We start from the raw sequence: 20,532 nt of genomic DNA, 5'->3' as shown, positions 1-20,532 counted from the left end.
CAATACTACCCAAAGCGATCTACATATTCAATGCAATCCCTATCAAAATAATGCCAGCATTATTCACAGAGCTAGAACAAACAATCCTAAAATTTGTATGGAGTCAGAAAAGACCCCGAAAAAACAAAGCAATCCTGAAAAACAAAACTGAAGCTGGAGGCATCACAATCCCATGCTTCAAGATATATTACAAAGCTGTACTCATCAAGACAGTATGGTACAAGCACAAGAACAGACACTCAAATCAATGGAACAGAATGAAGAACCCAAAAATGGACCCACAAACGTATGGACAACTAATCTTTGACAAAGCAGGAAAGAATATCCAATGGAAAAAAGACAGTCTCTTCAGTAAATGGTGCTGGGAAAACTGGACAGTGGCATGCAGAAAAAAGAACCTAGACCACTTTCTTACACCATACACAAAAATAAACTCAAAATGGATGAAAGATCTAAATGTAAGACAGGAAGCCATCAAAATCCTAGAGGAGAAAGCAGGAAAAAACCTCTTTGAACTTGGCCACTGCAACTTCTTACTCAACACGTCTCCAGAGGCAAGGGAAACAAAAGCAAAAATGAACTACTGGGACCTCATCAAAATAAAAAACTTCTGCACAGCGAAGGAACAGTCAGCAAAACTAAAAGGCAACCGACAGAATGAGAGAAGATATTTGCAAATGACATATCAGATAAAGGGTTAGTATCCAAAATCTACAAAGAACTTATCAAACTCAACACCCAAAAAACAAATAATCCAGTGAAGGAATGGACAAAAGACATGAATAGACACTTCTCCAAAGAAGACATCCAGATGGCCAACTGACACATGAAAAAATGCTCCATATCACTCATCATCAGGGAAATACAAATCAAAACCACGTTGAGGTACCTCCTCACACTTGTCAGAATGATAACATTAACAACTCAGGCAACAACAGAACAGATGTTGGTGAGGATGTGGAGAAAGAGGATCTCTTTCACACTGCTGGTGGGAATGCAAACTGGTGCAGTCACTCTTGAAAACAGTATGGAGGTTCCTCAAAAAATTACAAATAGAACTACCCTATGACCCAGCAATTGCACTACTAGGTATTTATCCAAGGGGTACAGGTGTGCTGTTTCAAAGGGGCACATGCACCCCAATGTTTATAGTAGCACTATCAACAATAGTTAAAGTATGGAAAGAGCCCAAATGTCCATCGACAGATGAATGGATAAAGAAGATGTGGTACATATATATACAATGAAGTATTACTTGGCAATCAAAAAGAATGAAATCTTGCCATTTGCAACTACGTGGATGGAACTAGAGGGTATTAGGCTAAGTGAAATTAGTCGGAGAAAGACAAGTATCATATGACTTCACTCGTGAGGAATTTAAGATACAAAACAGATGAACACAAGGGAAGGGAAGCAAAAATAATATAAAAACAGGGAGGGGGACAAAACATAAAAGACGTTTAAATATAGAGAACAAACAAAGGGTTGCTGGAGGTGTTGTGGGGGGGAGGGGATGGGCTAAATGGGTAAGGGGAATTAAGGAATCTACTCCTGAAATCATTGTTGCACCATATGCCAACTAACTTGGATGTAAATTAAACAATAAATAAATTAAAAATAAATAAATAAATAAAAATAAAAATATGTCAATAGTAGGCCAATAGATATTATCTCATATTGTCTTAAACAAGTGGATAAAATATTAACTTTTAATCAAAATATAAATAATGTGCAAAAAAATACAGAGAAAACTCTTAAAATTTAGTAAGAATGCAAACAACTTGATTAAAAAAATGGGCCAAAGACCTTAACAGCCACCTCCTCCAAGAAGATTGCAAATAAGTATATGAAAAGAGGCTCAACATCATGTGACATCAGGAAATGCAAATTAAAACAGTGAGATACTGGCAGCCCTGAGCTGATTCCAGTGTGGCACTAGGGTGCTGCCCTCCGTGCCTAGTGGAGGTGGTTGCAGTGGTGGCCATGGCCATGTGGTGGCTGCTGGCTTGTGCCTGGGCGCCATTCATGTGAGCACCACTGTCAGATTCTTGAGCAGCTCCGCCTGCCTGTGCTGGCCTAAAGACCCTGCTCCTGGCGCCAACTTTTAAGGATGTTTCCATTCCTGAAAAGCTCATGCTTAGATTTGTTGAAAGGGCACCCCTGTGCCAAAAATGAGAAGAGAACCCAAATACTCGAGTGACATATGGGGACCTTCTATTGAAGCTACTGAATTCACAGAAGGCATTTTTGCAATCTTGGCACTGGGTGGTGGTTACCTCCACTGGGGGCATTTTGAAATGATGCACCTGACAATCAACCACTCTCTGGACCCCAAGAACACAGTTTGCCTTATAGAGAGTACCAGCCCCTTTCAAGCCCACCACCCACAAGGGTATGGGACAGTGCATGGGGGGATCACCACATGACTGTGAAGGCTGGCCGTCTCACAGTAGAAATGGGTGGGTGTTGTGGATTCAAAGAGGTACAAGCTTTCCTCAACCAGGTTGGCCACAAGCTGCCCTTCCCAGCACAGGCCATGAGCCATGAGACTCTAGAGAGGATCCAGAAAGATCAAGAGGAACCAGAACAGAACAACTAAAACCCCGGGACCTTTGAGCACATAGCCACTGCCAGCATGCAGGGGAGACAGAAAGGCCTGAGCCCAGATGACTTGATCCAGAAGAGGCAGTACTGGGGCAAGGCTTATAGGCCTGAATGTGTAGGAAGAATGTCAGAAATAAATGTAAAAAGGCTACTGAGAGAGAAAGAATCTACCTTTTTTCCCCTTCAGTCTACCCTTAAAGTTTTTGGGTAGTTCTGAAATCTAACTGAGGAGCGGCATATGAGTAAATGATTTCTGAAAAATTGTACAGTGTCTTGATTTTTTAAAGTACATTATATTTACATTAAAGTTTGAGTATTACCTGTAAAATAAAACAAAACAAAACCAAAAACAATGAGATACCACTACCCCCCTATTAGAATGACCAAATCTGGAACACTGACAACAGCAAATGCTGGTGAGGATGTGGAACAACAGGAACTCTCATACATTGCTGGTGGGAATACAAAATGGGACAGCAACTTCAGAAGACAGGGGGTTTCTTACCAAACTAAACATACTTGTCCCATATGATCTTACACTTGAGCTCCTTGGTATTTACCCATAGGAGATAGAAACTTGTATCCACACAAAAAACCTGCATATGAATGTTAATAGCAGCTTTACTTATGATTGCCAAAACTTGGAAGCAACCAAGATGTCCTTCAGCAGGTGAATGGGTGAGTAAACAATGGAATATTATTCAGCACCAAAAAGAATGATCTGTCAACCCTTGAAAAGACATGGAAGAAGCTTAAATGTGTATTAGCAAGGGAAAGAAGCACAGAAAAAGCTATATACTGTATGATTCCAACAACAGTACATTCTGGAAAAGGCAAAACTATGGACACAGTAAAAAGATCAAAGGTTTCCAGGGATTAGGTGGGAGAGAGGGATTAATAAGCAGGGCACAGAGGATTTGGGGAGGCAGTGAAGATACTCTGCATGATACTATAATGATGGCAACATGTCGTCATGAACTTATCCAAACCTATAGAAGGTAACCAAGAGGGAGCCCTAATGTAAACTATGGACTTTGGGTGTTTGTGACATATTAATGTAGGTTAACAGTTGTCACAAATGTCTGCTGCTGGGGGTTTGGTGATAATGGGGGAGGCTGTGCATGTGTGGGGGCGGAGAGCATATGGGAAATCTCTGGCACTTCCTCTCAGTTCTGCTGTGAACCTAAAACTGCTCTAACAAAATACTCTTCCAGAAAAAATGTTTATGTACACACACATATTTTCTATTTTCTACTTGAGTCAGTTTCAGTAATTTTTGTCTTTCTAGGGAAGTTTCCATGTCATCTAAGTTACCTAATTTATTGGCATACATTGTTCAAATATTTCCTTATAATTCTTTTAATTTCTGTGAGGTTGGTAGCGATGTTCCTATTTCATTCCTGATTTCAGTCATTTCTGTCTTCTCTCTTTTTTTTTCTTGGTCAAGGTAAAAGTTTGTCTATTTTCTTGATGTTTTCATAGAAACAATTTTTCACTTTGTTACATTTTTCTATTGATTTTCTATATTATTTTCACTCTTATCTTTATTATTCCATTACTCCCACTCCCTTTGGGTTTAGTTCACTTTTCCTTTTCTAGTTTCTTAAGGTGGAAGTTAAGTAATTGATTTGATCTTTCTTCTTTTCTAATATAGGCATTTAGCTATAAATTTCCCCTTTGGCAGTCCTACCCTGCTGTGATATTTTGACTGTCCAGGCTCCCCTTGGGATTGGTTTAAACACTGGGTGCGGTTTGACACCACACAAATTAGACAATTGGTCAGTTACTTTCCATATAATATCCAAGGGTAAAAAGTTTCATTTAGAAATTTTCATAAGTAATCTCAACATTACACAGCTATACAAAGGATATCACATTCAGACTCATTGGTACACTAATTTACAATAGTTAAATGCAAACAATGGGGCCTATGCAGCAGAAAACAGGCCACTATGTCACAGTGTGATAGTGCCATGTCAGGGTGTTAAGGGAGCACACAAGAGGGACACCTAGTAGAGTTCTGGGGTCAGAGAGGAAATGACCTTTATTAAGATCTGAATGTTGCTTACAAGTCAGCTCCTGGAAGAGGCCAGGGGTATGCAGAATCCTCCCACATACCACAAGAAGTGTCACCCAGAGACAGAGCTCAGTTCAGCAACTAGACTTATCTAGGAAATGCAGATGCTATTTGAGAAGCTCACACAATTGAACACATTTAAGACCCTGACCTTACAGTACTGCTACCCTTACCTCATAATCTCTGGAACTCCTGCCTACAGGTTCATCTGCACTATGTACTCTGGAGCCACCATCCAAGGCCAAGACAAGGTGAGCAGGAGCCCTGGGTCTGACTGATTCAATGTTAAGTAGGCCTGGAAGGTTTCTTTTCTTTAATTCTGTACTCCATGTTTCCTTGTGACCTAGTTCTTGTCTGATAAATGCTGTATCGTACAGCTCTTCAGCCCCAGCTCTGCAATAATCCCTTGTAAAATCCAGTTCCTGATTCATGCTAGCAGGTTCTTCCTGATGTTTTTAGCACTCAGATCTTGGCTAATTGCTTGCCTATTGATCCTCTAACAACCACTGATCCTGATTCTGCTACGGCAGACTGTCAGTCCTTATCTGGACCTGTGCCTTTTTGTGGAGATGAGCACAGGAAGAGCCATGGCCTTCAACAAAAGATAGTCCTTAGAGGACAGTTTGGATGATTCCTGTATCTTGTTAATCCTATCTGTAAGTCAACTGATTACTAATTTCATTTGGGTGAATTGACAGACACATTGCCACATGTCTGTCCATGTCTCAACTAACTATCCCTGCATGTCTGTCTAGATTCCCAGTCTTCACCTTCCCCATTCTGACCCACCCTCCCAACACTCTACCCTGGTTCTGACAGGTCCTGCATCATCTAACAGGAGCCAGTTTTACCACAGGATCCCAAGAGCCCGCTTGGGATTCTCTCTCCCTCCCCCCCCCCCCCCCACTCCTCCACTTGCACACTCTCCCTTTCTCAAAATAAAAATAAATAAATATTTAAAAAATGAAAGAAAGAGAGGCACCTGGATAGCTCAGTAGGATAAGTGTCCATCTTTGGCTCAGGTCATGATCTCACAGTGCATACGTTCGAGCTCCACATCAGACTCTGTGCTGACAGCTCAGAGCCTGAAGCCTGCTTCAGATTCTGTGTCCCTCTCTCTCTGCCCCTCCCCTGCCCACGCTCTGTCTCTCTCTCTGAAAAACAAATCAATGTTAAAAATTTTTTTTAAAAAAAGAAAGAAAGAAAGAAAGAGACCAGTGTTTCTGAAGTTTCCATTTGTGTACATCTGGATGCAAAGGAAAGTGAAAGTACTCATGTCCCAGGAGAATTTGGGGGACATAGTGTGAAGTAGTCCCCATACAATAATGATCTTTGAGTTTCTTATTTTATTTCGAAAATGGAGACAGATCTTATATTCTGCTAAATTGACATTTATTTTAAATGCAAAAAGTTTTGAATTACTTGGGCAGAGGCAGAAAACAATTCTTACTTTTGCCTTCATATTATTTTGTTGTTCTTTCTACCTTCTTTATTTCAACATTTCGTGTTTATTAATAAAAACATTTAATTTTATGAATTTCCTGTGAATACATCTTTTACTGTGTATTTTCATGTATTAATGTCTAAATTATAATATCAGTTTTGATTTCCTCTTTCATTTAAATTTGCATGAATATTTTGGGGCACCTAGGTGGCTCAGTTGACTGAGCGTCCGACTTTGACTCAGGTCATGATCTCGCAGTCCATGAGTTCAAGCCCAGTGTTGGGCTCTGTGCTGACAGCTCCAAGCCTGGAGCCTGCTTCAGATTTTGTGTCTCCCTCGCTCTCAGCACCTCCCCCACTCTCACTCTGTCTCTTTCTCTCTCTTTTTGTCTCAAAAATAAACATTAAAAAAAATTTAATTTGTATGAATATTTATAAGTAATTTAATTTGATGGGAGGAAAGTTTTTTCTTCTTAATTTCTTGTTTTATTTCACTGTGGTCAGAAACTGACAGTGTAATTTTTACCTTTCAAATCTCTACTTGACAAGAATAGAGGTTTTTGTTGCATACAAAGTCCTACGTGTATCTATTAATTCAAGCTTTCTAACTATATGTAATCCAAACTTCATCTCATTTTGTTCTTTGTATTGTATAAATACAGAAGAATATTAAAATGTCCATTATAAGTGCAGTTTTGTCAAATTCTTTATGTATTTCTAACAATTTTTGCTTTATATATTTTGTCCACAAATATTTATAACCTATTATAACATCTTGGTGGACTATACATTTGTAAAAATAAAATATCCCTCTTTATCCTACCTTTTTGCCTCAAATTCTGTCTTCTCTGATACTGATCTTATCACCTTACTTCTTTTTTGTTTTTGTTTTTTTGTTTTTTGCTTGTTTGTTTGTTTGATATGTTTGCCCAGCTCTTTATTTTTAGTGTTTTTATTTTTATTTAAGGATGTCTTGTTAGGGTGTCTGGCTGGCTCAGTCAGTAGAGCATATGATTCTCAATTTTAGGGCCATGAGTTCAAGCCCCACATTAGGCATGAAACCTACTTAATAAATAAATAAATAAATAAATAAATAAATAACGATGTCTTGTTAACAACCTATGTAAAAAAAACTATCAATGTAATTTTGCTCTTTTCAAAAAATCATTTGAAAGTCTTCAATAAGGAATTGAATATGCTCACAGTTACTGTGGTCATTGTTTATACTACATTATAGGGATCTCCCTGCACATAGGGGTCTTCTAACTGAAGAGATGAATAAATAATGCAGATTATTTTAGCTCATAGAATGTTCACCTTCCGAATTTATCTAATCCAATGTGCTCTAGGACAGGTGAGGAAACACCGCCGGGCAAGTTACACTGTTTAGTAACAAAGATCAGATCAGTAGCTAAATTTGAACACAAGACTGTAATATCTAATATAATTCATGGGGGGGGGGTGGTTATTAGAATCAGATGAACTCAGCTGCAGTCAGTAGTGACTTTTCTCCTTTTGGACAATCCATAGCATTGTTTAGAGCTTTCCTATATTTAATATCTTTGCCCATCTAAAAACATGTAATGTTAAAAAAAAAAAACATGTAATATTTTCCAAAGAGTGGTACAACTATCACTGAAGTCTTGATATAATTTTAGGTGGCACACAGATAAATATTTTTTCTATTTAAATAGTTACATATTTATTTTAATGTAAATTAGGAAAAATACATATCTAATATACCCTTTAATCTCATGGATATATTAGAATAATACTAAGATTAAAAAGTGGAGTCAGGCACTGGGCTGGCTCAGTTGGAAGAGTATGTAGATCCAGACCTCGGGGCATGAGTTCAAGCCCCACGTTGGGTGTAGAGATTACTAAAAAACATAAATAAATTAACTAAAAAAAAAACCCTGAGGACAACTTGAAGAAAAATGTCAAAGAAATCGTAGTACAGGTGACACTCAGATATGAAAAATATGAATGACTAATGTTCAGGAAATAATGATTTTAGGATAAGAAAAGTTTTGATAGTCAGATAACAGTGGGTTCATATCCTGGATTTGCCTCTTGTGAAGATTAAACAAGATAAGATTTATAAAACACTTGGCTTAGTAAATCTTTGGCTGTGTTATTTCTCTAATTTATCATGTTTTAGGCCTGTCTCCTTAATTAGATTGTAAAAGCCTTCAGTGACAAAAAACAAACAAACAAACAAACAAACAAACCCAAACACTTGGCAAAGTGAAAAAGCTGATACTAGATAAAGCATATAGTAAGGTCAATGAAAATGATATTTTTTCTCTACATATTTATAATCTAAATTAGTCTCCAGTGAACCATAAGAGGCTCTTAAATATACAGAACAAACTGAGGGTTGACAGAGGGGAGGTGGGGGGGGGGGTGAGCTAAATGGATGATGGGCATTAAGGAGGGCGCTTGTTAGGATGAGCACTGGGTGTTATATGTAAGTGATGAATCACTAAATTCTACTCCTGAAATCATTACTATTAGTTAATATATGTTAATTAGTCTTCACATTGACCTAATTATAGAGAAACCTGGCTATGCTTTTAGCTAGATATGTTAATTGATTAGTTATTTGGATCTCAATTTCCTCAACTGCAAAATACGTGTTGTACTAGATAATGTGTAAGGTGTCTGACACCTTACTTTTAACATATATAACTCTCCTGTTGGATTTCCCCCAAGTGAATATCATTAACTAATTAATCAATTAAACAATTCATTCATTCATGCAAAGGTATATGTGCATTTACTATGTGCCAGACACTGTTAGAGAAAACATGGTACCTGCTGTCCTCTAGAAGCTCACTTAAAAAGTGTCTGCTGTACCTTTTGTTCCTGTGACTTTCCCATTCCATAATGGGACACTTGTGTATCCCAGTCCCTTCACCCATCTGGGCCATGTCCCCACCACCTCCCCTCTGGCACAGGAATAAAAGGCACAGTATAGGAATATAGCGAATGGTATCATAATAGCCTTGTATGGTGACAGATGGTAGCTACACTTGTGGTGAGTATAGCATAGTGTATAGAATTGTTGAATTACTATGTTGTATACCTGAAACAGATGTAACATTGTGTGTCAACTATACGAAAAAAAAAACCCTCAAAAAAAAAAAACAACTATACTCAAAAACAAAACACAAAAGGTGCAATAATAAACTATAGCCAAAAACCAACCAAACAAACAAACCAAACACTTTCTAATTGATTTATTATCTGGCTAAAAGAAAGAGAAAAAAAAAAGGATCTCTCTTCTCGAGGAAATCATTATACTACATAACTGTTGGGGTACAGAAAATATATGAAACTATTAGATCTTTCAAATCAATACAAAATTATCTTTATGATAAAAAATTAAAATTTTTCTCAAACAAACCAAAACAATCATCTGAGGGAGATGATAATGGAAATCCAGTTTGGAAACAATACCACCAGGCTACACGTGGGTCTGTCCAGCCCTGTGCTAAATTGTCTAGCAGGGTCAAGTGAAAGAGGGACAATCCTACAGAACTTTCTGACTGGTTGGAACAATACTATGGTACTTGTAGGCAACCCCCAAGAGCTCATACAGCAACTTGGTGCAATTTGGCAAAAGCAACCCATCTAGGCAGACAAATTACAACACGGTGCCCCCATCAAGGCAACAAATCTGGAAAAAAAACCCAACAAACACCTTTCCGGATCTGGCCCGAAGAAGAGTGCATCTTGGCGAATGGAGCACAGGCTGATTTGAGCTCCACTCCGCGCTCCCCCTGTCCCTCTCACCCCACCCTCCCCCGTAGTATGACTGTGCAGGACACAGACTACACATGTGTGTGACAGCCCAGCTTATGGGGAGCAATCCAATAACAGGTCTAAACACACTGAGGAGACCATCATGTGGCTTCAACTGTAACCACTGTGAAAAAGATTAAAAATTTCTAAGTTTAGCAGTCTTTCAAACTGAATAATGTCCATAGTCTAAACAGGAAGTGTCCCTGCATTGCCTCTAGAAACACAGCTTTAGAAAAAAAAAGCTGTATTATTCATATTAGGCCTTTTGTCCAGAGATTACTGCCACATCAGCAACAAAAAGCCCTGACAGCGTGAGGGTTAAATGTTTTAAAATTCTCTTCCACTGAAGACTGGATCTTGTTGCCTAGTGACTGCTGCGTTGCTCCCTGCTGTCACTCACCTTGTCTCCAGAGAGTTATCCCCCACTCTCATAAGGACGGTTATGATTGGACAAAGGTGACATCATAACACATAGAGGAACGGCATCTCTTTGTCAAGACAGCACCAATAAGATGACTCAAGAGTTGGTAGCAAAGTGTTGTGGTTCCTTTGTTTTGTTTCTTTAATACAGAGCTAACGCATTTGATGAAGCATCATCCTCATTCTTCATTTCTTGCAGAGCCAATTTTGCAAGGGTTAGTAGGGGATTTTTGCCCATAAAAATATTCCTTGATAATATGAATTAACTGCAAGTCCATTTAATCAACGCCAGCCCAGCCAAAGCCTTTTCCCTCCTAGCACTTGGTCAGCACTTGAGAAGCTGAATGGATTACAGGCAGAAAATGACTATCCTGCAGCTCATTCTCACACCATTGGGTGCAGAGTGGAATTTCACACAAGGCAGATTCTTCTTGGTGTTTATCTGAGAAGTACCTAAAGGGGTTCCAAAGCACCAGTTTCCAGGAAGGTCCTATAATAAGACTTTGGGACACATACATAAGGCGTCAAAAGAGTTAAAAAAGATTGATTGAAGTTGAAAGTATATCTACTTCTAAAATCAAGCAGTTGGAGAAATCTCACACTTTGTACGTAACGCACGAACATGAGTTCTTTGATTACTTTTCAAATTCACATCACACGTTTGCCGTGTTGAAAATCAAGCCTGATAGTCTTTATTTTTCACACTGACTTGAGCTACTTGTGTACACTCCTGACTATTTCAGCCACGGAAGACATTAGCTATGTGATTGAAGTGTCAGTTGCAGATTCATTATGCCAGGCTGCTATATTAAATCATCTGTTAAATGTGTTCTTTTCTTGGTAAATATTCAGTATACAGCATAGTCACAGCTGGTATAATTGGATAGTTGCTTTCAGTTAATGCTCTATTTTGAAAGCTACAACTCTTATAAAGCTTATAGTGGAGTTGTAACAAAGGCAATCCCCCTTGGGAAACAGGAGAGAGCAAATTCCTTCCTGCAATTCTACTGGAAAGCAATTAGAGAGAGAGAGAGTACTCATAAATTATATATGGCCCTGCTTTTTACCTCCACTGACAAAGAACCTGTAGTATGTCAGCTGAAATGTGTAAGTACAACACTGCTTCTTCTAAGAGCTGGCTGTATGTATTTGCATATTGTAATTTCTCATTTGAATAATCAATAATGTTCTTAAAGTGAACTAAAGTGACCATACATTTCCTGGGGAAAATTCATCTCAAAGAAGGGAAAGATAGTGTTTACACAGAATTAAGTTACAAGGAAACACTTATTCTCATAATAATCATCAAACGCATTCAGGAAATACCAATTTCATAAATAATTTCCTTTACGAACTGACATCGGTGTGCAAGTGAAAGCAGACAGTGGGTGTGAGTTCCTTTAAATGAAATCTTGATACACGGGAGGGGAAGGTTCTGTTGCTGACGTGGTTCTTGTTCATTTGACAAGAAAATACCAAACATGTGGGTTCTTAAAGGGTTTGCTTGCTAGCAGTAAATTATGGTGAGGTACAATTGATAGTACTATAATCTGATCAAGATTCAGTTTTATATTTTCTTTTACTCTATCTATTAAGAGATTTAACAAGATCTATAAACAAGATCTTAAGGGAATGCTCCAATTACTTAATGAAACCTGTCAGCGGTTAATTATAAAATTATTCTTGTCTATTCCCTTCATGCCCTAAAAAACTTGGATGGCTTAGGTCCAATTACATGTAAAAGTAATAAATATGTATTTTAATAGACTTTTCAATAATGCAGGCTGACCTTTACACTTAAGAAGAAAAGGTAAGATTTTTACCCTATGAAACAACTTGTACCAGTTTAGAGACACAACCCCTCCTTTCCTAACTTCCTGGATTATTACATTTCTTGGGTTTGGAGGATTTGGAATTGGCCACAGTGTGCAGGATGTAGTATTTTGTGAGAAGGTATTTGATTATGAACGCGTATTTAGGATTTGCATGAACAATCCCCAAGTGTCAAGGTGGAATGGTGATCCTTTGAAAATGTACATTTGATTCCATTACCCCCCAGTCTTACTCAGTTCTTACCATGGCACTTGCAGAGCCTGCCTGACATGGGCCCCGGCATCTTGACACTTCTCAGATTATCTCCTCCAGCCCTCCCTTTGCACACGATGTTACAGGCACAGTAGTGATTCCTCTTGCTGAGGCTGTAAAAACATCGCAGGGTTACAGCGTCTACCTTCTCTGCAGCCTTCCCTGTTCCCTGCCTGGAAGGCCCTTCCTCTGGGTATTTGTAGGTCTCACTCCTGCAGTCAGTCTAATCCCTGCTCACGGCCACCTGGATGAATGTTCCTCCCTGTCCACCCTTTCTAAAGTAGTGACTGTCACCCCTCTCCTTTCCCTTCCTCACTTTAGTTTTCTTCATAGCACTTACACTTCTGAAAGTTAATTTCAAATTTTTATTTTGTTAGCCTTCTCCCACGAGAATGTAAGGTCCTCGAGGGCAGAGACTTTGTCTGTTTCGTCCACTGCCAAACCACCAGGGCCTAGCCCAGTGATGGGCCTTTCACAAGTGTTCAGTGAAGATTTGTGGAATAAATGAATAAAAGGTTAAACTTTCTTCTTGTGCCTGCATATTCCTGTAACCTAAAGGTACTAGAGCCTGGGAATGCAGGCACACATTTAGGACTCAGACTTGTTTTTTGACCATTTACTAGCTCATGTAAATACAGGCAATCTAAGCTCATCTAGTGTGGATTTCTTCATCTATAAATGTAACATTTACCTCATTAACCTCAAAGAGTTGATGTGAAGATTAAGTAAGATAACAACATGTAAATGCTTGGCTTAGTGCTCACCATGCTGTCAGGTAGAAAATCATCAATAAGTAGTAGGTAGAATATTCCAGAGGAGACCCATCACAGATTACTAAATCAGCATCAGGTTGTTCATCATGTAATTTTTTTAAAAAGCCATTGAACTTCTAGTAACTGGTCCCTCACACCCACCCAACCCTCCCCAGAAACTGTTTTAATATTTCTTTCTCCCCAGTCCATCTCAGAGTCTACGTGGGAGCCATCTGTCTGACTTCAAGGTTTTTCATTCAACTCTCACAAGCTGTTGAATGTATTTCAACTTCTCATCTGTTGCTTACTAACACGTTTTTATTATCTCCCTCTTTCTGCAGTTCAAACATGACAAATTATTTTTGTTATGAAAAAAAGAAATTAGAATACCAAGGAGCTTTTCTCTCCTCTGCATTTGTATGGTTCTTAGCCCTCACCCACCTCCACACACACACACACACACACACACACACACACACACTCACACACCTCCCACACCTGGGCAGTCAACTGATCTGCCTTCTGTTCCTATAGATTCGGTCGGTATGTCTTTTCCAAAATTTCATGTAAGTGGAATCACATGGTGTGTATTCTTTAAAGACTGGTTTCATTTCAGGGCTCCTGGGTGGCTCAGTCAGCTAAGCATCCGACTTCTGCTCAGGTCATGATCTTGTGGTTTGTGAGTTTGAACGCCGCATCGGGCTCTGTGCTGGCGGCTCAGAGCCTGTAGCCTGCTTTCAGATTCTGTGTCTCCCTCTCTCTCTGCCCCTCCCATACTCTCTCCTGTTCTCTCCCTCAAAAATAAATAAACATTAAAAACATTTTTTTAGAGACTGGTTTCTTATACGTTGTTACTAGTATCAGCAGTATGTTTCATTTTATTTCCTGAGTAGTGCTCGATTCACCGCAATGCATTTATTCACCTGTTGATAGGCATTTAAATTGTTTCAATTTTGGAGCCATCTTGAATATTACTGCTATGAACATTCGGAAACAAATCTTTCATTTCTCCTGGTAAATACCTAAGAGGGAAATTGCTGGGTGTTATGGGCTGATCTGTAAACCCCCTCTCCCAAATTTGTATCTTGAAGGCATAAGCCCCACTATCTCAGAATGTGACTGTATTTGGAGATAGGAGCTTTTAAGAGGAAATTAAGTTAAAATGAGGCCATTTGGAGTGGGTCCTAATCCAATGTGACCTGTGTCCTTGTTAGAAGCACAAACTTGGACAAAAAAAGAGGCACAAGAGAGATGTCAGGGATGCACATACACAAAGGAAGGCCACGTGAGGGCACAGCAAGACAGCCTTCTGCAAGCCAAAGAGAGAAGTCTCAGGAGAAACTGAAACCTGCCAACACCTTGATCTTGAGCTTCTAGCCTCCAGAACTGTGAGAAAAGTCACTATGTGTAGCCTCCACTTAGGACAAGGAAAGTCAAGCTCCCCCTCCTTTAGGGTGGAGTATCTGAACAATTTATTTGGAATTCTTCTGTATGGGACATTGGTCTCTTCTCCCTCATTTATTTATTTATTCAATCATTATGTATAGCAATGTGTACTCGTGGCGATTTATTTTATACTTTGGGTTGTAAGCCAATACTATTTTATTTTGTTGCTTACATTGTTCCAGCTTTGGCCACCAGGAGTTCTGGCAGTTGGCAGTTTTCTTGTTTTGTTTTGTGTTTTGTTTTTTGTTTTGCTTTGTTTTTAATTAATAGACTTTACTTTTTAGAGCAGTTTTAGGTTAGAGAGAAGTTAAGCAGAAAGTACAGAGAGTCCTGATACAGTTGCTTTCAGTCCTATTTTCCCCTACCCCAAGTTGCTTCTATTACGGACATCTTACATTAGGGTGGTACATTTATTACGACTGCCGACATTAATATGTCATTATTAACTAAAATCCATAATTCACATTAAGGGGTCACTCTTTATCTTGTACATTCTGTGGGTTTTGGTACATGTATAATGACATGCATCCACCATTACAGTAACATACAGAGTAGTTTCACTGCCCTAAAAATCCTCTGTGCTCCACCTATTCGTCTCTGCCTCCCTCTGAAACCCTAGCAACCACTGGTCTTATCACTGTCTCCATAATTTTACTTTTTCCAGGAATCACAGTATGTTGCTTTTTCAGATTGGCTTCTTTTTACTTAGCAATATGCATTTAATATTCTTCCATGTCTGTGTGTGGCTTGATAGCTCATTTCTTCTTCTTTTTTGTTTCTAGTTGTAATAAGTATGTTCGCGTTGTTGTGCAACCAATCTCTAGAACTCTTTTCATCTCGCAAAACTCAAACTCCATGCTCGTTAAACAACAACTCCCCATTTCCCTCTTCCTACAGCCCCTGGCAACCACCCTTTCACTTTCTATCATTAGATGACTGTAGGTAACTCACTGGAGTGGAATCATATAGTATGTGTTTTCTTATGACTTGTTTATTTCACTTAGCATAATATCCTCAAGGTTCATCTGTGTATTAACATGTGTCAAAACTTCCTTTTTAAGACTGAATAGTATGTCATTGTATGTGTAATGCCACATTGTATTTAGCCATTCATCTGTCAGTGGACACCTGAGTTGTTTCCCTTTTTACTATTGTGAATAATGCTGTGATGAAGAACATGGATGTACAAATATGTTGAGGCCTTGCTTTTAATTCTTTCAGGTATATGCCTGGAAACACAATTGCTGGATCATTTGGTAATTATATTTTTAATTTCTTTAGGAACTTCCATATACTTTCCATAGCAGCTGCTCCATTTTATTTCTACCAACAGTGTATAAGGAGTCCAATTTTTCCATGGCCTTGTCAACACTTGTTACTTTTTTCTTTTAATTTTTAAGTTTTAATTTAAGAGACAGAATGTGAGGAGAGGGGAGAAGGGAGAGGGAAAGGGAGAAGGAGAGGAAGAAGGAGGGGGAGAGGGGGAGAGGGGAAGAGGGAGAGGGAGAGGGAGAGGGAGAGGGAGAGATTGACAGAGAGAGAATCCTAAGCAGGCCCCACACTCAGCACAGAGCCAGATGCAGGGCTCAACCCCATGACTGTGAGATAATAACCTGAGCCGAAATCAGGAGTCAGCCGCTCAACCGACTGAACCTCCCAGGCGCCCATTTTTTTAAAATAGTAACCATCCTAATGAGTGTGAGGTGGTATCTCATTGTGGTTTTGATTTGAATTTACCTAATAATTAGTGATGTTTTTAGCACCTTTTCATGTGCTTGTTGTCCATTTGTATATCTTCTTTGGAGAAATGTTAATAGCTCATTTCTTTTTATGGCTGAATAATATTCCATTGTATGGATATTACTATTGTTTATATAGATATATGGAGATATACTACAGTTTATCCATTCACATATTGAAGGAATTCTAGGTTGCTTCTAAGTTTTGATAATTATGAATAAGTTTTGCATAAGAATTGCACACAGGTTTTTGTGTGGACGTGTTTTAGCTCATTTGGGTAAATACCAAGGAGCATGCTTGCTGGCTCATACATAAGAATATGTTTAGTTTGTAAGAAACCACCAACCTTTCTTCCATAGTGTCACTACTTTGCATTCCCAGCAGCAATGAGTGAGACTTGCTCCACATTCTTGCCAGCATTTGGTGGTGCCAGTGTTTTGGATTTTAGCCATCTCCATAGGTGTGCAGTGGTATCTTAATGTCCTAATTTCCGTTTCCCTAATGACATGATGTTGAGAGTCTTTGCATATGCTTATATGCCATCTGTTTATCTTCTTTGATAAAGTGTCTGGATATTTTGCTCATTTTTAAATTGGTTTTTTCTTATTACTGATTTTTAAGAGGTTTTTTTTTTTTTTGGTATTTTTGACACCAGTTCTTTATATGTTTTGCAAATATTTTCTCCCAGGCTGTGACTTGTCTTTCTATTCTCCTAACAGTAACCTTCACAGAGCATAAATTTTTAATTTCAGCCAAGTCTGACTTATCAGTTCTTCTCTTTCACAGGTTGTGCTTTTGGAATTGCATCTTGTTGTAGGCTTTAATTACTAATGGTTATTAATTCAGTTACAAATAGGCACAAAGTTATTCAGATTTCTACTTCTTGATTTAAGTTTTTAAATTTCATCTCAATTGGCGAATTTACTGGCATAAAGTTCTTAGATGTTCTTTTGTTTTTGTTTTGTTATTATCTATAGGATCTGTCCTTATGTCTCATTTCATTTCTGATTTTGCTGATTTGGGTCCTCCTTTTTTTCCATTAGTTAATCTGGCTAGAGATGTATCACTCTTACTGGTCTTGTCAAAAAATGTTTCATGTATTTTGTCCAATTTTCTAGTTGCTTACAGAAGAGCTTAAGTCTGCACCTGTATCTCAATTAAGGCTGCAAGTCAAAGTATCAGGGTAATTTCTTAAAGGGTCTACATCCTTAATGACTTCCTGTAGGTCTTTTTTTTTTTTTTTTTAATGTTTACTTATTTTTGAGAAAAAGAGAATGAGAGAGAGAGAAAGAGAGTGCGCGCGCATGAGTGGGGCAGGGGTGGAGAGAGGGAGGCAGAGGATCCAGAGGGCTCTGCACTGACAGCAGTGAGCTGGATGCTGGACTCAAACTTACGAACCCCCTGAGTTAATGACCTGAGCTGAGCCACCCAGGCACCCCTTCCCTACAATTGTTAAAAGCCCAAATCCTTGACATACATGGCTTTGCAAGACCTGGCACCAACTGTTTTGCTTTGTAGCCACACAAGCCTTTTAATTCACCCAAAATTTCATGTTTTCTATCACAGGGATTTGTGACTGCTGTTGCCCTTGCCGAGAACAATATGCTATGCTTTCAGTCCCAATACCTGTTTCTTTCAGATCTCAGCTTAAATCACGTTCTTCAGAGTAGCCTCCCCTAAAACACCAGATTAAATATTATGTTTTCATAGCCCCCTAGCCTTTTCTTTCACGGCAATTATCTCAATTCACAATTGCATTCACATTTTTGAGAGGGATTATCTATTTTTCTTTCTTAGTGAGTATTGTATATCCAACACTTAAAGCTCAGTGCTCAGGATTAATGCACTGATTAAATCTAAGTGGGTTTTTTTTTTTTTTTCAGTTCCTTTCCTGATATACAAGATTATCATATACATTTAGCTAAACTGCAGAGCAGAGTACTTTATGCTGGCTGCAGTCTCTACTTAAGAATTCTCAACCATTAGGCAACAATTTTGCTTTGGGTTCTAACATCTTCCTTAAGTTAATATTCTCTACAATATCTCCTTTCTGTCCAATTCCTAGTTTCCATTTTTATTAAAATTTCTCCACTAGATTGATTTATAAGTATTTACTTGAGCCTAAATCTCAAGGTTGTGGAATATCTATAATGGAAGTAAATCCACTTACACAAACATTTTGTGTAAGAATCACTTTGTTAAGAAGGGATTGTTGTTTATCCATTACATTATGAAGTAAATAAGCCTTCATAACTTGCCTGCAGTTCACTTAAAAACACCTCTGCTTTTCCAAGAATATATTTGTAAACAAACTTTTGGAACACAAACTATTCTTAAACACAAGTGTTACATTCTCTGTGCAGCACATGGCTATTTTAATTTTCAGGTGACAGCTTCTAAACAGTCGTCTATTTAAAATTTCATGAAGCAGGTACACCTGGGTAGCTCAGTTGGTTAAGAGCCCAACTTTTGATTTTGGCTGAGATCATGATCAATTTGTGAGATCAAGCCTCATGCTGGGCTCTAAGAGGCTGACAGGGAGGAGCCTCCTTGGGATTCGCTCTCTCTCTCTCTGCCCTTCCCCCACTCACCTGTGCATACACGTGCACTCTTTCTCAAAATAAATATACTTTTAAAAAATTCATGAATAACGCTAAGATTAATAATTATTTTCATTCTTAAAGATTTTCAACAGTTTCACATCTAAGTTTTTGCACAACTTTTGCAACCTCTATTTCCAATTTAAAAATTAGTATGTCCCGAAGTTCTTGAGGAAAAGACTAAATGTGTTTTAACCCATATTTTAGGAAGTTATTTTTCTTTTAAAAAATTTTTTTTTCAACGTTTTTTATTTATTTTTGGGACAGAAAGAGACAGCATGAACGGGGGAGGGGCAGAGAGAGAGGGAGGCACAGAATCGGAAACAGGCTCCAGGCTCCGAGCCATCAGCCCAGAGCCTGACGCGGGGCTCGAGCTCAGGGACCGCGAGATCTTGACCTGGCTGAAGTCGGACGCTTAACCGACTGCGCCACCCAGGCGCCCCGGAAGTTATTTTTCTAAAAATGGTGTGTAAATATTTCTTCCCCCTTCAGAACTACTATGAGCTCAAAGATTAATGCAACAGTGAGAATAAAGGTCTTAGGGAACAAATACTTGGCTCCCAAATGGCTATGCTTTGTAAGTGATTTTGTGTATCAGAGATGCTTTGAAAGGAGAGAGGGCTTAGAGATCATGTTAGTTTAAAATCAATATGGCTGTCTCAACTCATTTTAAATAAAAAACTCTACATAGATAATACCATTTAAATTACTAGCACAGAACTTCAAAGGGAAGCAGGGGTTAGGGGGATTAAAATTAAGATGTTGGTTGTAGATTGCTTCATTTTATAATGGATGCCCAATTTTTAAACACATGGCATTACTGGGTATTGTTGAAGTAACACTACTGTATTTATATATTTTTTAATGTTTTATTTAGTTTGAGAGAGAGAGAGTGGGGAAGTGGCTGAGAGAGGGAGACAGAGCAGACAGCAGAGAGCCTGATGCAGGGCTTGACCTCACGAACTGTGAGATCGTGATCTGAGCCGAAGTCGGATGCTTAACTGAATGAGCCACCCAGGCACTCCATAACACTACTGGATTTAGAAATAATCTTAATAATTTCACATTCTAAATTTTTCCTGTTTTTCAAACTATCTCATACATATGCATATGTACAGGAAAAGAAGTTCAATTTCAGGAAGTGAATAATTTTTTTTAAGTTTATTTATTTTTGAGAGAGTATGTGTATGTGCCAGAGTGGGGGAGGGGTAGAGAGAGAATCCAAAGCAGGGTCTGAGCTAAGGGCTCTATCTCACAAACCTTGAGATCACGATCTGAGCTGAAATCAAGTGTCAGGTGCTTAACCTAAACCGACTGAGCCACCCAGGCACCCCAGGGAGGGAATAATTTAATTAACACTATTTTAGCTTTCAAAATGATTAAGATGGCCTGTAAACACTAGAAAAAAAAAAGACTTAAAAATTCTGAATTTGAAATTTTATTTTTCATTTGTATGACCTTCAACTTTATAACACCAAAATGGAAAGGGTGTGTGTATGCAGAAGTATGACCACTTACAACTACACTACCCACCCCTAAAGAACAGAGAAAGCAAAAA

At 38.6% G+C, this 20,532-nt stretch overlaps 1 pseudogene; it reads left to right on the top strand.

Moving 5' to 3' along the window:
- The first annotated feature begins 1,989 nt into the window (after positions 1–1,989).
- On the top strand, positions 1,990–5,312 carry LOC125162929 (39S ribosomal protein L16, mitochondrial-like; annotated as a pseudogene).
- The last annotated feature ends 15,220 nt before the right edge of the window (positions 5,313–20,532 follow it).

Source organism: Prionailurus viverrinus, chromosome A3, assembly GCF_022837055.1.
Source record: "Prionailurus viverrinus isolate Anna chromosome A3, UM_Priviv_1.0, whole genome shotgun sequence".
Classification (NCBI taxonomy): Eukaryota; Metazoa; Chordata; class Mammalia; order Carnivora; family Felidae; genus Prionailurus; species Prionailurus viverrinus.
The sequence above is the reverse complement of the archived record's forward strand: the minus strand, read 5'-3'. Positions and strand labels throughout refer to the sequence as shown.